The sequence below is a fragment of the Vicugna pacos genome, chromosome 12, assembly GCF_048564905.1.
Source record: "Vicugna pacos chromosome 12, VicPac4, whole genome shotgun sequence".
Taxonomy (NCBI): Eukaryota; Metazoa; Chordata; class Mammalia; order Artiodactyla; family Camelidae; genus Vicugna; species Vicugna pacos.
Genome location: NC_132998.1, coordinates 7,950,288 through 7,964,087, shown reverse-complemented (window position 1 = coordinate 7,964,087; position 13,800 = coordinate 7,950,288). Strand labels below are relative to the sequence as shown.

Sequence of the window (13,800 nt, the reverse complement as noted above, 5' to 3'; positions counted from 1 at the left end):
GGGTTTCTGGGAATGTCTTTACTGCTCACCGGTGCCCACAGGTGAATTTATGATGAGGTAATTTGAGAAAATGAGTAAGATCAAGTTATACCGAAACTCTGATCACAAGACCGGAGCAACATCTTTCTGTGTATTATCCCCTCTTATCAGTCCTGGGACGAGGTTCTGAGGAAACCCAGGCAAGGAGCAGAGAGGGTTTCCTGTGAGCCTAAGCAGGTGCCTGACCTCTGACAAGGGAGCAGACAAACTTCCCAGTCTTCAAGAAGGAAGTCCAGGGTGGACCATTTGGGAACTGGAAGCAGAGAAACCACCAAGGACAGCTAAGTGAGCATCTAGTAGACTAGTAGCTTTAGGTGTTGACTCTTTCTCCCTTTCCTGCACTCACTTGGCCTTGGCCCAAATGCATCCTGGGCAAGAACTCTGAGTGGGAGCACAGGGAATCCCCGAGGGAGAGGCTGTGCCAAGGAAAGGCATGCTGTCGGCCCCTCCTCCTGTGCTGCGCTAACCATAAAGGAACTGCTGCTTTCTCTGTAATTCATTCTCAGATTCTCCTGCATGTTCCTTCCTTGCAGAGCCCTCCCACTCCCAGTTCTGAGAAGGAGATCAAGAATTAATCCCCTCTGCCCACGCTGTGTGGTCCTCCCACTCCCTAGGGCTCCAGTCCTGGCAGTGCAGGATGACAACAACACTTTATTACCATTTTTGTATAAGGCACTGGGACCATTTTGGGGTGGGGGAGTTAAATGTCTTCCTTTGGGGCTTTTGCAACAATGCTTGTTCACAATTACTGACAGCAGCATTATTTTCCAGTTTAAATTCATGACATGAAAACTGGTTAAATTTTCTGTCTGAGCTGCGTAGATACTGAGGCCAAATAAAACAGGGTAAGATATTGCCTCGCTTCAGCCTGGATGCCCAGCAGGTTACCGTGGAGGCCATGCATCACACACCAAGTCAAATGCATGGAAATGCATCCATACCCACGTAGAAAAAAAAGATTTTCTCTTAGATAGTAATAAATTTTAAAATAAAGTTTTATTTGAAAATAAACTAGTGCTAAAAGTGAAACTACCTACCGGAACTACTCACAATTCATTTCAATTGGTGATTGGCTGTGACTCTACAGCAATCATCACACACACTCAGAAATCTGTTGATGTAAGGAATTTTAACTCCTGAATTGTTTACAGAACAGTGAACCATCAACGAGGCTGACGCACATTTTTTAATCATTTAGTTCAATAAGGGTTCTATTTGGTCATTTTACTTCAAGATCCTACTGTGAATAAAAGACCTTTTACTGCCTCCAGCGTTTCCAAAAACACCTAAAACTTCCTTAGGCCCCAGGATGCGTGTCTCCTTTGAAGTTACACTTTTCTCTCTCTCTCTAGTGGTAATAGGAGAAAAATGAAAAAGGGGCTTGGCCCTTCCAGAGACAAGTCTGCATGTGTTAATGACAGTTTGAAGCCACAAGACCTCACATGGTCAACATTTCAGAAATAAGCCTCTTACACTTAAGGAGCTAAATCTGATGCGTCTGGGGACTGCTGATGTCCATGGTTTCCTGTGGTCCCCTTTTCTTCTTACTGCAATGCTGAATTGGAGTCTTTCCTCTAAAGGCCACCCCCCAGCATAAAGCCTTCTTTATAAATCTAGTTACATATACTTTTCTGACTCTTATGGTATTTAATCTTGATTGAAATAATTATTCATGTATTCCCCTTTACCAACATAACTTTTATCACAAGTTTTAAATCCCTTTCAGAGAAGGACTGATGTCTTAAAAAACATTTACAGATGCCCTATTTATGCATATGGTCTCCTATAAGACTGGAAGACATCAGTACGTAAGATTCAGTTAACCTTCCCTGTGAGGTGTCTGCCCGTGCAGACACAGCATGGATCCCTCACCCTCTCCCTTTTGAGCATAGGCTCTCTCTAGCGGAAAGTGGCTTCTGTTGGGATTTTAAGCCAAGGGCGTAAATTGTGGTAGATGTCACTTCTTTTCTAGTCACACCTCCCCACATCCCCGCAAAGTTCTAAAAAATGAAAATAGGCAATACAGTTATTGTCAAAGAAAAAGTAATACTGACATTGGAAAGTCAGCACCCGAGGGCCATTTTCACCAAGCAAGAGAGAAAATCCCTCTCCTTCCAGTCATTTTGGGTTATGAGGCTAGTGGGAAGAAGACCAGGAATTGTGAGATAATGAATGAATGTTTATTTTTGCAAATTGCAATCTGTTTATCTGTTTTCCCTGAGTCACTGTCCCTTTGCAAGGACCCTGTTGCCTGCGCCAGATCACTCTGCACACTGCCTAATATCAGCAATTCTTAGTCAGGGTGTGTGAAATTACCAGGCTGTGTCAAAAGTCATGGGAACAGTGCAGCAATTTATTAATACTTAACATCTGAGTTACAAAGGATGTATGGGGTTCAAGACAGATTGGAAAGGAGTTGAAATTATCTATGACCTCATTCTCTTTTGGCCAATCACATCCCAATTGGTTTTTAAAAGAAAGGGAAGGGTAGTACCATTATCTCTCAGGTATGGGAGAGTGAGAAAGGTAGTATCTGAGGCATGATACCACCCTGCTGCAGGATATTGCACCCAAAGCTTAATAATTATAAAAATAAATACTTTTTGAGCTCTGCAAGTTTTTCAAAGCACAGACAGGGCAGTGGAGCTGAGGCCTACTGGTCTCACTCCTAGAAGCATGAGGCAACTTATTCTTGCAACCACCACCTCTCACTTCCCCACACCTGACCTTGCGGAGTTGACTGCGGATGGAGAAACCTGAATCCACACATGATTAGTCTTATGAAAAATTCATGGCCACAAACCTTTAGTGGGCTTTTACGCTACTGTCATATGGTGATACTCCATTCATTGTCCTAATTTCCAAACAACCATTTCAAATCTTTCCTCTCTTCATACCTCCAACTTGTTCTCTCCTATCCTAGCTCTGATCTGATGACCAACTTCACTGAGAAAAACTAAAGCAACTGGAAGATAATTTCCCCAGGACTCTTCCTACCACCTCCACCTGCCTACCATCACCTGCACCAGCACAGCCTGTCCTACCTTCCCCTTGTGTAAACCCAGGCCATTTACTTGTGCTCTAGAGCATACTCCTTTCAGCCTGTTCAGCACAGCCCTCCAGCAATTCTATTCTCGTTTTTTTTTTTTAATCATTAACTTTTTACTCTCTACTATTTATTTCTCCCATCTTCCTGTCCCTTGACTGTCACCTCCATCACCACCATGAAATCTTTTTCTTGTTGCCACAAAATTCCTCTATGGATCTATGTTCACTGCCTCCAGACCCTCTTCCTATTTTCTACTGGAGCATTTCCAATCATGCACCAACACCCACCACTCTTCCTAAACTGCTTTTAACAAGGTGTCCAATGACCTTCACCTTCTACATCTAAAGGTCAATTCTCAGGCCTCACCCTACTTGCCATAGCAACATTTGATCTCTCTCTCTCTCTCTCTCTCTCTCTCCTTCTTGATATATATCTTCTTTCTATGGCTTCCAGGACACCACTCTCTTAGAACGTATTTCCTCTTCCCTCAATGTTCTCACTCAGCTTCCTTTGCTGGTTCCTCCACTTCCCCCAGATCCTTAATGTAGAATGCCCTCAGGCCTCAATTTTTGGATCTCCAAGGTATCTACACTTGTACCTCCAACCCCAACCCAGAACTCTCTCCTTAGCTTCAGACTCAAATATACAAAAGCTTCCTCCATATTTCCAGCTGAATATCTGGGAGACGTCTCAGATTTAACCTTAGTGAACTGAACTCCTGATTATTGCCCGTCTCCAAACCTTTCCCATCTCAGTTAGTGGTAACTCTATTCTGTTGCTCATTTCAGCAAAATCACTCTTCCTCTCCCTCACCATATTCAAAAAGTCAGAAATTTATACTGTGTCTTTAAAATCTGTTGAGAGTTCGACTTCTTTTTGCTACTGCTGTTGCTACCAATCCAGTTCTAACGGTCATCATTTCATGCTTGGATCACTGCAGTAACTTCCTACTAGCTGCCCCTGTACCTACTCTTGTCTACCCTCAGTCAATTTAACACAGCAGACACAGACGACCTTTTAAAAATAAATTAGATCAGTCACAACTCTACTTAAAACCCTGCAGTGGTTTCCCTTTTCACCTGAAGTAAAAGCTAAACTCTAAAATGGCGTACAAAGCATTGCATGACCTGGCATCCCATGGCTTCCCTGACCAGTTCTCTACAATTTCTCAACTATTGCTACTGCCCCAGACACACTGGTCTTCCTACTGCTCCTCCAACAGGCCAGGCATCCCCCGGCCTTAAGGTATTTATTGCAGCTGTTCTTCCCCTGGAACTACCTGCTCCAGATTGTCCCTTTGACCCATTTTCCTTCTGCAAGTTTGCTCAGTTCTCAACTTTTCAAGGAAGCTTGTCCTGTACAGCTGACTCAGTATGATGGCACACATTCCTCACCTGCTCATTTTTTTTTAATCCATTATGACTTTTCATTTTCTAATATACTTTATAACTTACCAATTTATTGAGTTTATTGTTTATCTTCCTGAAGAGAATGTAATTTGAACACTGAAATGATTCTTAAATGAGTTTCCTATTTCTAACTAATACTCTTTGGCTTTTACCAGGCCTCTTGGGTTTGGTGAACAATGATGGCATTGCCCTGCCTATTGTCCCAAATCAATGGCTGACCAAAGACGACTTCTTAAAGATCTTGAATGTGAACTTGATTGGCCTCATCGAGGTGACCTTGAGCTTTCTTCCCCTGGTCAGAAAGGCCAGCAGAAGAACAGTCAATGATTCTAGCCCAACTAGGAGAATGTCTGTGTTGGGTGGTGGACTGCATTTCTAAATATGGTGTAGAAGCCTCTTCTGACAGCCTGAGGCAAGGACCAGCCTCTGAAGAAGACCTGACTGTGGCTGGGAGTGTATCTGCGAGTGATGGGCCTGGGTTCCAGATATATTGGTGCTGAATGAAATGAAGGACTTTGGGAATGGAATGTCTAAATCTTTTGATAATATAAGGTCATACATTACAGAATGTGAAAAATATACTAGGACTTTTTTTAATTGAAGTATAGTTGACTTACAATGTTGTGTTAATTTCTGGTGTATAGCAGAGTAATTCATTTATACATATATATTCATATACACTCCTTTTCATATTCTTTTGACTTACTTTGTTTTATTGCTATTCCCGTAAGATGTCTATATGTTTCAAACAAATTTAATGTATTTCTGTAAGATATATATATATTATATTCATATATATATGAATATTATGTATATAATGTATATCCCATATGGGAATGTTAAGAGTTTATTACTAACACATTATTTGCCTTATTAGCTAAGTGCTTTAAGTCACTAAAGCTGACTGATGGTTCTCAGGAGAAGAGAATGAACATTGGTGGGTTAATTTAAAGGTAAAGCTCTGTGCCAAGTGCTCCATTTACTCCTTACAGAAAACCTGCGTGTTAAATGTGATTCTCTACGGTTAAGTATGAGGTCAAACCAGAATCTGAACTCAGTTCTGTGGGAGAAAATCTTCTGTAGTGGGTATACAGCAAATATGGACACGGGTGTGTGCAGGTGCATTGAGGCAATGATGAGGGGGTGACTTACCTTTTTGTGCAGCAGAGGCCAAAGGAGGCCTAAGCCTCACAAAAGAACTGAGCAAGTAGGTAAAGAGGAAGAGGCAGGGGCCAGGAAGGGGCTTGAGGGTTCAAGGAGCTGTCACAGAGGGTGGGTCTGTGAGAGAGAGGTGTGAGGTGGGCAGGAAGAGGCAGCACCAGTGCCTCCAGCCCAGATCTGAAGCTTCTCAGAATGCAGTCTATGGGTGTTGACCCTTTGAATTTCATTTGAACGTCTTCCCCAGATGCTTGGGTGTACTCTTTCATTTTCTTCCTTGACCTAAATGCCTTTCTTGAAACACTGCCTGGAGCAATCTTTGTTTAAGAAGGGGTGGGACTGATTAGGTCACAAAATGATGCTGTTTCCCTGGTTAACAGTCCCTTGCCTTGTGTTTCAGAAGGGAGCTCTGTCCTTTTGGTGTTCATGTTGCTATCACAGCACCTGGGAAATTTAAAACATCCATTTGCCATGACAATATACAGGGTGTACTCAAGGGGATCTGGGGTCAAGCGTCCCCAGAGGTGAAGGAGAGTCACCGAGACAAGTACTTTGAAGGCTGTAAGTTCCTAGGTCCCCACAGAGCAAGGATGGCAAAGTTATTAACTTGAGAAAACTTCTTGACTGCTTGCTCCATGCCAGTCCGAGACTAGGCTCACTTGCTGCTGCCCTTCCTGCCTCGCCCAGGCTGCCGGCTTCCCCTGAGCCCCAACACATACTCAACACACACGAGGCATTGTGGAAGGATTAACTCAGTCTTCATAACCCTAGAAGGAAAGTGCTGCTGCTAGTCCTCATTTACAGATAAGGAAATTGAGGCCTGAAATGTTGAGTGATTTCCCAAGATCACTCAGCAAAACAGTGCAAAGTGATGAACTGAACCCCGGCAATGTTGCTCTAGACATTAGCCCAATAGAAATAGAATGCTAGCCACAAACGTAAGCCACATTAAAAAAAAAAAACAAAAACCAATGAACAGGTGAATTTAATCCAGAACAGACCATTTCCAGAATACTATCATTTCAGCAAATAATCAATATGAAAATTGCAATTGAGATATTTTACATTCTTTCTTCATACTAAGTCTTTGAGACACAATGTGAATTTTATATTTGCTGCACATCTCAATCACACTGGCCACATTTATTTTAAATCGCTACATGTGGCTTGCGGCTGCTGTACGGGACAACACAGCCGCAAGCCTGTGCCCCGAGCCCTGTGCCCGCCTCCTCTCACAGAGCCCTCCAGCAGCCACCACCCAGCCATCAGACCTGGAACACAGAGCCCTCCTCTTCTTGTCCTGCACTCTCCCACCCCTCCAATACTGTTTGTACCTTGTATTTTATCCTGCTTCTTTTCATGTTAACGTGTTTTTACAGCTCTAACATTGTCCCTCTATAACAGATTGCCAGTATTTTAATAAACTTGTTTCTAAAGGACAAGAATCTGAGCCTGGTCACTAACTGCATGGAGCACGCCCTGACCACTGTTCAGCCTCGGACCCACTACTCTGCTCGCTGGGACGCCAAGTGCTTCTCTCCCTCTGTCTTATTTACCAACACCAGTGGCAGACTTCATTCTTCATCTTACTTCAAATTCAGTAAGGCCTGCTGATGCTGTGTAGTCTACAGTTTCAAACTAAACACTTGATGCTACATGGGGGCAACAAGTCAGATTTTCCTCTTGAAAGGAGAAAGAACCAGAGGAATGTGTAGCTCCCTACTTCAACAGGGAGCATGCCATATTTTAGTTCACAAATTTCCATATTCATTTTCTCAAAAAATGCTCGGTGAGCATCTCCCATATTCCAGGCAGAGTTCTGGGTGCTAAAGATTCATCTGTACACCAAACAGGGCCCCTGCCTGATGGTACTTACCTTCTAGCTGGATTCCATAGTGTGGGATGATGACTGCACTGAGAGAATTATTAAAATGTAAAGGGTTATGGGGTCTCTTAACAACATGGTGTAAAAGATGTGGGCAAGGTCACAGCTACTAACTTGAGAATCACACGTTATTAGTGGTGTTCTACTTTAGATGTACAGGGTTTTTTTCTAGCAGTTAAAAAAAAACTTAGTTTTCCAAAAATTAAATAAGCTAATCACTAAATCAGTTTATCAAATAAATTATTAAATTAAATAATTTAGTCCTCTTCCTATAAAGTTTTGAAATACCCGGATTTAACTACCTCTGCCCAGACTCTCAGGCAGCACAGGAAGCACAGAAGGGCATCTGAGCTAGAATGAACAGTAATAGCAACAGCTAAGATTGTTTGAGAGCATAATATATACAATACGAACCCCTTGACTTGATTATCTTATTTAACTCCCAAAAAAACCCTATGTGATAGATACAGGGATCGATCCCAGACATGTGGGGCCTAAAGCTTATATCCTTTGAGGCGGCCCTATTTAATAAAATAAGACAGAAATACAAATATAAAATTAAGAACAATGTTCATTTAAAAGAAAAAATGTATTACTAAAATTGGAAAATTTTTTAAATTGGCAGATGCCACGAATGATACAATCCAGGGAAATAATATATTTTTGTTTTCCCTGCTCACCACTGTAATTCTTTTCTTCTTATGTTTCTTGCTGTGCACTGTTTGATTGCCTTCCTATACACAGGACAATGATTTTGTTATACACTTTCTGCAAAGAGATTAGAGAGATGATTTGTCCTACCCCTTGCATGGATGATTGAAATGTATTGTTTTAATTGGTAGTTTAGGAAAAAAGTTTTTAACTTCACAACTCATTTTTGGCAATTTTATGTAAGATTTTAGGATTGTTGTCAAATTTGATCAAACCTGTATCAAATTTCTTTCATATATTAGCTGTAAATGTTCACAATGTTTCAAGTTTTCCTGTACAATGAATTATCTTAAGTAGTCTCTGAACTGACCTCACTCATTAGCCATTTTGCCCTCCAGGCTCTCACTGCAGTAGCATATTAAATTTTATGTTTCCTACTTTGATGTCAGTTTTTATGTCTAATCAGCAAGAAATCTAAATCTTTTCCCAATGTGTTCATTTGATTCACTCTCTTCATTAATTGGATGGTGTTCAAGTGACCTATTGCTGCATAACAAACCACCCCAATCCAGTGGCATAAAACAATGATCAGTTTGTTGTGCTCTTAATTTCTGTAGGTCAGGAATTTAGACAGAGCACAAGGATTCTCGTCTCTGCAGCACAATGTCTCTGTCATCAGACTCACTAGGTAGAAGTGACTTGAACAGCTGGGAGCAGAATCATCTAACAGTTTCTTCATTCCCATGTCGGGTGCCTGTAATGACTGGGTTTACTGACCAGAACACCTACACGTGATCACTCCATGAGGCTCGGCCTTCTCACAGCCTAGCAGCTGGATTCCAAGAGGGAGTGTCCCCAAAGAAGACATCCAGAGCAAACATTCCCAGAGCCAAGACAGAGGCTGCAAGGCTTCTTCCCACCTAACCCTGGAAGCCACACAGCATCATTCCCAGCACATCCTGTTGGTTACAAGTGGGTCACTAAGACAATCCCAGATTTAAGAGTAGGGGGTTAGACCCCACCTCTTGATATGGGAGGGTGATAAGGTCACATTGCAAACGTGCATGTGGGATGGGAGATACTTCTGCTGCCATCTTTGGAAAACACTTTGTCAGAGATAGATTATCAAGTAATCCACGAGCCTATACTTCATGCAGAATCTCTCTCTTCCTCTTAACAAACTTCAGCTTTTAATACAATTTGATATTTCCATTATAACTCATTTCTGAATGTAAGAATAATCTCATCACCCATCTTTATTGCTTTTGTTTCATATTTCATTATTTTCATCTAGATTTTCTCTTAGTTCTTTTAAAAATAAATTTGAAGATTACAAAAGCAGATACTTTCACATACATCCAGATCCATAGAAGCTGTTTGGGTTTTTGTTTTTTTGAGCAGAGACAGGTCTACTGCAGGGTCAGGCAAGGAGAACAGGTGGCTCAGCTCAGAACACCAGCACTCTAAAGGTGGTTTTAATTTCTCACTTTTTAATTGAAACACTCAAAACATCTTTTCAAATTTCAGTTAAGATGAAGTATTTACATTTAATCAAATACCCCATCCCATTTTCTTAAAAAGAAGGAAATTAATGGTATGTTTATAATTATATATGTTCCTGCATCATCAAGTATATTTCTGACAGTTGATAACTTTTTTTATTTAGAGGATGAAAATCAAACCCAATGACAACTTTACAGATGTGATGGTTGGAAAGGTCTTTCTCCATAAACTAACTTCTCAATCCCTGATTTCGCCTTCACTTCCCAAATATTTTCAGTGCCCAGCACCATCAGACACACTTTTGCTGTAATAAATATCTGGTGCTAAACTTCGTGTCATAATGCTGATGATACGGCACCGTGGGTAGAAGGTGTGTTCCTGGAAGTCATTCCTGCATCAGGACAGCTGGCAATGACTTAACTATGGGCAAAAGTGATTGTGAACCACACAAACCCAGATGCTACCATCCCATCAAACTTAAACTTAATCTATCCCCAATTCAGCTTAGACTTAGATCCAAAAGTATCTGTGGTCACTTCAACATTACACATCACAAGGGGAAAGGTGACAGAGAAAGTCAGAGAGGAGAAAGACAGAAGTTACAAAAGACTGCAGTTAAAATAGATCACTTTGTAATTTTTATGAAAACTTGGCAATTTATATTTTGAAATGTGACCACAGGAACACAGTTGCTAGTAATTCCTGGCCCTTTTAAGGAGCCTATACAAGTTTGGAGCCCCCAAATTTCAAACTTCATAGTAAGTTCACCTCTAAGTAGGCTCTGTTATTATATCAATCTCAACAGCATGAGGAAACCAAGGCACAGAGATGTTGAACAACTTTCCCTAGGTAACACAGCTAGGAAATAACAGACTTGAGTTTCCAACTCTACAGCTGGCACTTTCACTCTCTACATTATTAATTTCCCCTCTGATAATGTGAGTTTAGAGAAAGTAGAAAGATGAGAACAAAGAGCTGATGAAAATAAGCAGAACGACAGGTGGAAGGAGGTTAGTGGCACAGAGGAGGAGGAGCAGGACAGCCTGGGCCACCAGAAAGCCACTTCTCCTCATCTGGACCAGATGTGCAAACACTGAGTAAGAAAATGCATTTCTTCACTACCTTGTAAGTGGAAAACACTCCGGAATCAGTGCAGGGACGGAAGTTAGCCTTTCTTGTCTTGCCTCAGAGTCACACCAGCTCTCACTCTGCACCATCATTTAATCCACACCAACCTCAGCATCTCATTTTCCTCTAGGAACCACACCAGTTCATTATTTTGATAAGACTAAGCTGACAGCACCTGGAGAGAAGCACACAGCAGGTATGCTAGGTGTACGCTCATACCAGAGGGGAGGAGATAAGCCCCATCAAATTCAGAGACCTGGCACCTCAGTGAAGGTTCTCTGGAAATGTCAAGACATCTCCTCAAATGTTAAGGACAAGCTGCCTCACCTTTTTCTCTGTAGGGTAAGAAAACGACCTCCTGTGGGTCTCTGGATTTGGGAAGCAACATACAGCCCATTTGGGTGTGCTGCTTCAAACCCTCTAGCAGATGTCTCACAAGTCAGAGCAAGAAAAGGCTCTCTAGCTGGTCCAGGCTGCAGTTCTGCCATCTGGACCTCCTGAACACCCAGCACACCTTAGGATGCTCAACATCATGGCGTTGGAAGCTCTGGTAAGTCCAAGAGGCAAATCACAGGTTTGGGAACCAAACCCAGGTTTTGAGAGCCAAGCCCTGGCCTGTGGGGCAAATAATCAGTATCCTTTTGTGAAACTGTTCTTGGGCTCGTTGTAGGCAACAGTACATACTGAACACCTGACCACTGAAGACCAGGTGACCATCTATTGAACTCTTTTGGTCACCATAGATTGGACATAGCTGATCCATCCAGCCTAAAATTAGGAATTTCCAGTAGCACTTCACCAACAAGCAGAAGTGCTGAATTCAGACAGGGCCCAAGCACACGTCCTGAAGACAAAAGAAAGTTGCATCTACCTCCTTCCTCAACAAATCACACCCAGTTCGTTCTGAATGGGCCTGTGAATAGAACGGCCATAATGGCAGGAAAGGAGGCCGGGCATGAACTCCACAAAAGCAGCTTCTCACCAGCCAACCCACTGACCCCACCGCTGAGATTCCACTTTGTTTTTTTTTTTTTTATTCAAATGTTTCATTAAAAATCTTTCATACATTTTGTGGTTTGGTGTTTTTTTGTTTGTTTGGTGGGTTTTTTAATTTAATTATAGTTGATTTACAATATTGTGTTAGTTTCAGGTGTACAGCTTCAGATTCTTTTGTCCTATTATAAGTTATTACAAGATATTGAATATAGCTCCCTGAGCTATACAGTAAATCTTGTTTATCTGTTTTGTATACAGTGGTGTTTATCGGTTAATCCCGTACTCCTAATTTACCCCTTTCCCTCCTCTTCCCTCTTTGGTAACCATAAATTTGTTTTCTACATCTGTGAGTCTTTTTGTAAATAAGTTGATTTGTTTTTTTTTTTAGATTTAACATACAAGTGATATCATATAATATTTCTTTCTCTGACATTTACTTTTATTTGGTGGTTAAGAGCTTTGCGAGAAGACAGAACTCCCCCATCCTCTACAGAAGCCAACACGGCCAAAATACTGGCTTTCCCTAAACTCTAGCAGCCAAGTCACAGGCCTGTGACCTTAGCTAGTCCCTGTGGATGTATCTGCTTAAGACTTTCAATCAGGTGCAAGTGATGCAGAGAGTAGAAGAAAGTTCACAGTTCATTTTGGTGACGGCAGTGGGGGCACCCAGGACCTAGAGGCGGCAGCACCACACATGCCAAAGAAGCACCAAGAACCAATGGTGGCCGCGCCAGCAGCATCCTAGCCAGACCACCCCTGTGGTAAAAACTTGACTTGGCTCCGGTCTCTGGGTGTCTCTTGGTTCCAGATCGTTCCCCAAGCCTGGTCCTCCAGGATTCCTATCAGCTCTGCGACCAGCGGAGTCACTTTTTCTCCCCCAAGAACTGCTCACTTGCTACCCCTTTCCCTTCCTCCCAAGGCCCAGAGGAAGGGGCCCACATGCCCCCTGCGGAGTTGCCTGCACTCAGCCTGCACCAGGATTTCCGCATTTCCAAATCCCCTCTCTTCGAAAAGTCCACACACAGCTTCTCCCTGACGTAACACAACATAATACATTTTCGGCTTTCCTGCAACTTTGGGAGGCTCCTTAGCGGAGAAGGTCCCAACGTTTTTGTCAAGTTAATCCTCGGCCCACTCACACGGGCAGTACACACGTCCCAAGGCGAGTCCACCCCCCACGCGCGGCTGCGGGCGAGGGAAGGCGCGGGGACAGTGGGACCAACCCTCGTCCCCCCGCGGCGGCCGGGCCCCGTCGAGGGTCGCGGGGCTTTCTTCTCACCACCGAAACCCCAACCACGCCCACGCTTACCTCCGAGGCCCGCAGGAGGCCTTAACAGCGGCGACGCTTTCTTGTCCGGACGACGCTTCCCGCTCGCAGATGTGCCGCACCGGCGGCCCCGCAGCCCTGACGCCGCCGCCGCCGAGGGTCGCGACCCCGCGCGTTCGGGGCGAGCCTGCGGGGAAGCGGCGGCGGCACCAAGGCGGGCGGGCGCGGGGCACGCACCCCCGGCCCCCGGGCTCTGCGCTCACCCTAACCGCCCGCCGCGCCCGGAGCCCCCGCGCCGGCGCCCGCGGCCGCGGCCCGTGTGCCCCGAGGCCGGCCTCCCGCCCCCAACACCGCGCGGCCACGCCCCCCCGCCCCCAACTCCGCGCGGCCCCGCCCCCCCGCCCGGCAGGCCGGCCTCCCGCCCCCGACCCCGCGCGGCCCCGCGACAGCCTCCGCGCCCGGCCCTGCTCGCCCCGCTCGCGGGCCCCGCGCCCCCGCCCTCCCGCTTGGCCGCTCACCCGGCCGCCGCGGGTTCGGGTCCCGGGAAGAGGCGTCTACGCCAACGGCCTCAGGCCTACGCTGCCCCGAAGTGTTTAAGACATCTAAAAACCTCAATGAAAGTTATCACTGAAGTTCATAGAAATGCAAATGATAGCAGTAGCACTCCTACTATTAATCAAAAGTAACTACCGCTTCACTACTTGCCATGCACTGC

General features: G+C 44.1%; 1 protein-coding gene across 5 annotated transcripts in view; it reads right to left on the bottom strand.

The window, feature by feature from the left end:
• Positions 1–13,800, bottom strand: part of LOC102526535 (mitochondrial inner membrane protease ATP23 homolog) — a 272,864-nt gene that overhangs the window by 179,559 nt on the left and 79,505 nt on the right. For 3 of the 5 annotated variants that reach the window (XM_072972680.1, XM_072972682.1, XM_072972683.1), the window contains exon 1: positions 13,128–13,420. The exons of 1 other annotated variant lie outside the window; for it this stretch is intronic. The gene's annotated coding sequence lies outside the window, so the exon portion shown is untranslated. Of the gene's footprint in view, positions 1–13,127; positions 13,421–13,800 lie in introns of those variants that run through there. One more of the 5 variants, XM_072972686.1, reaches the window with a different exon arrangement.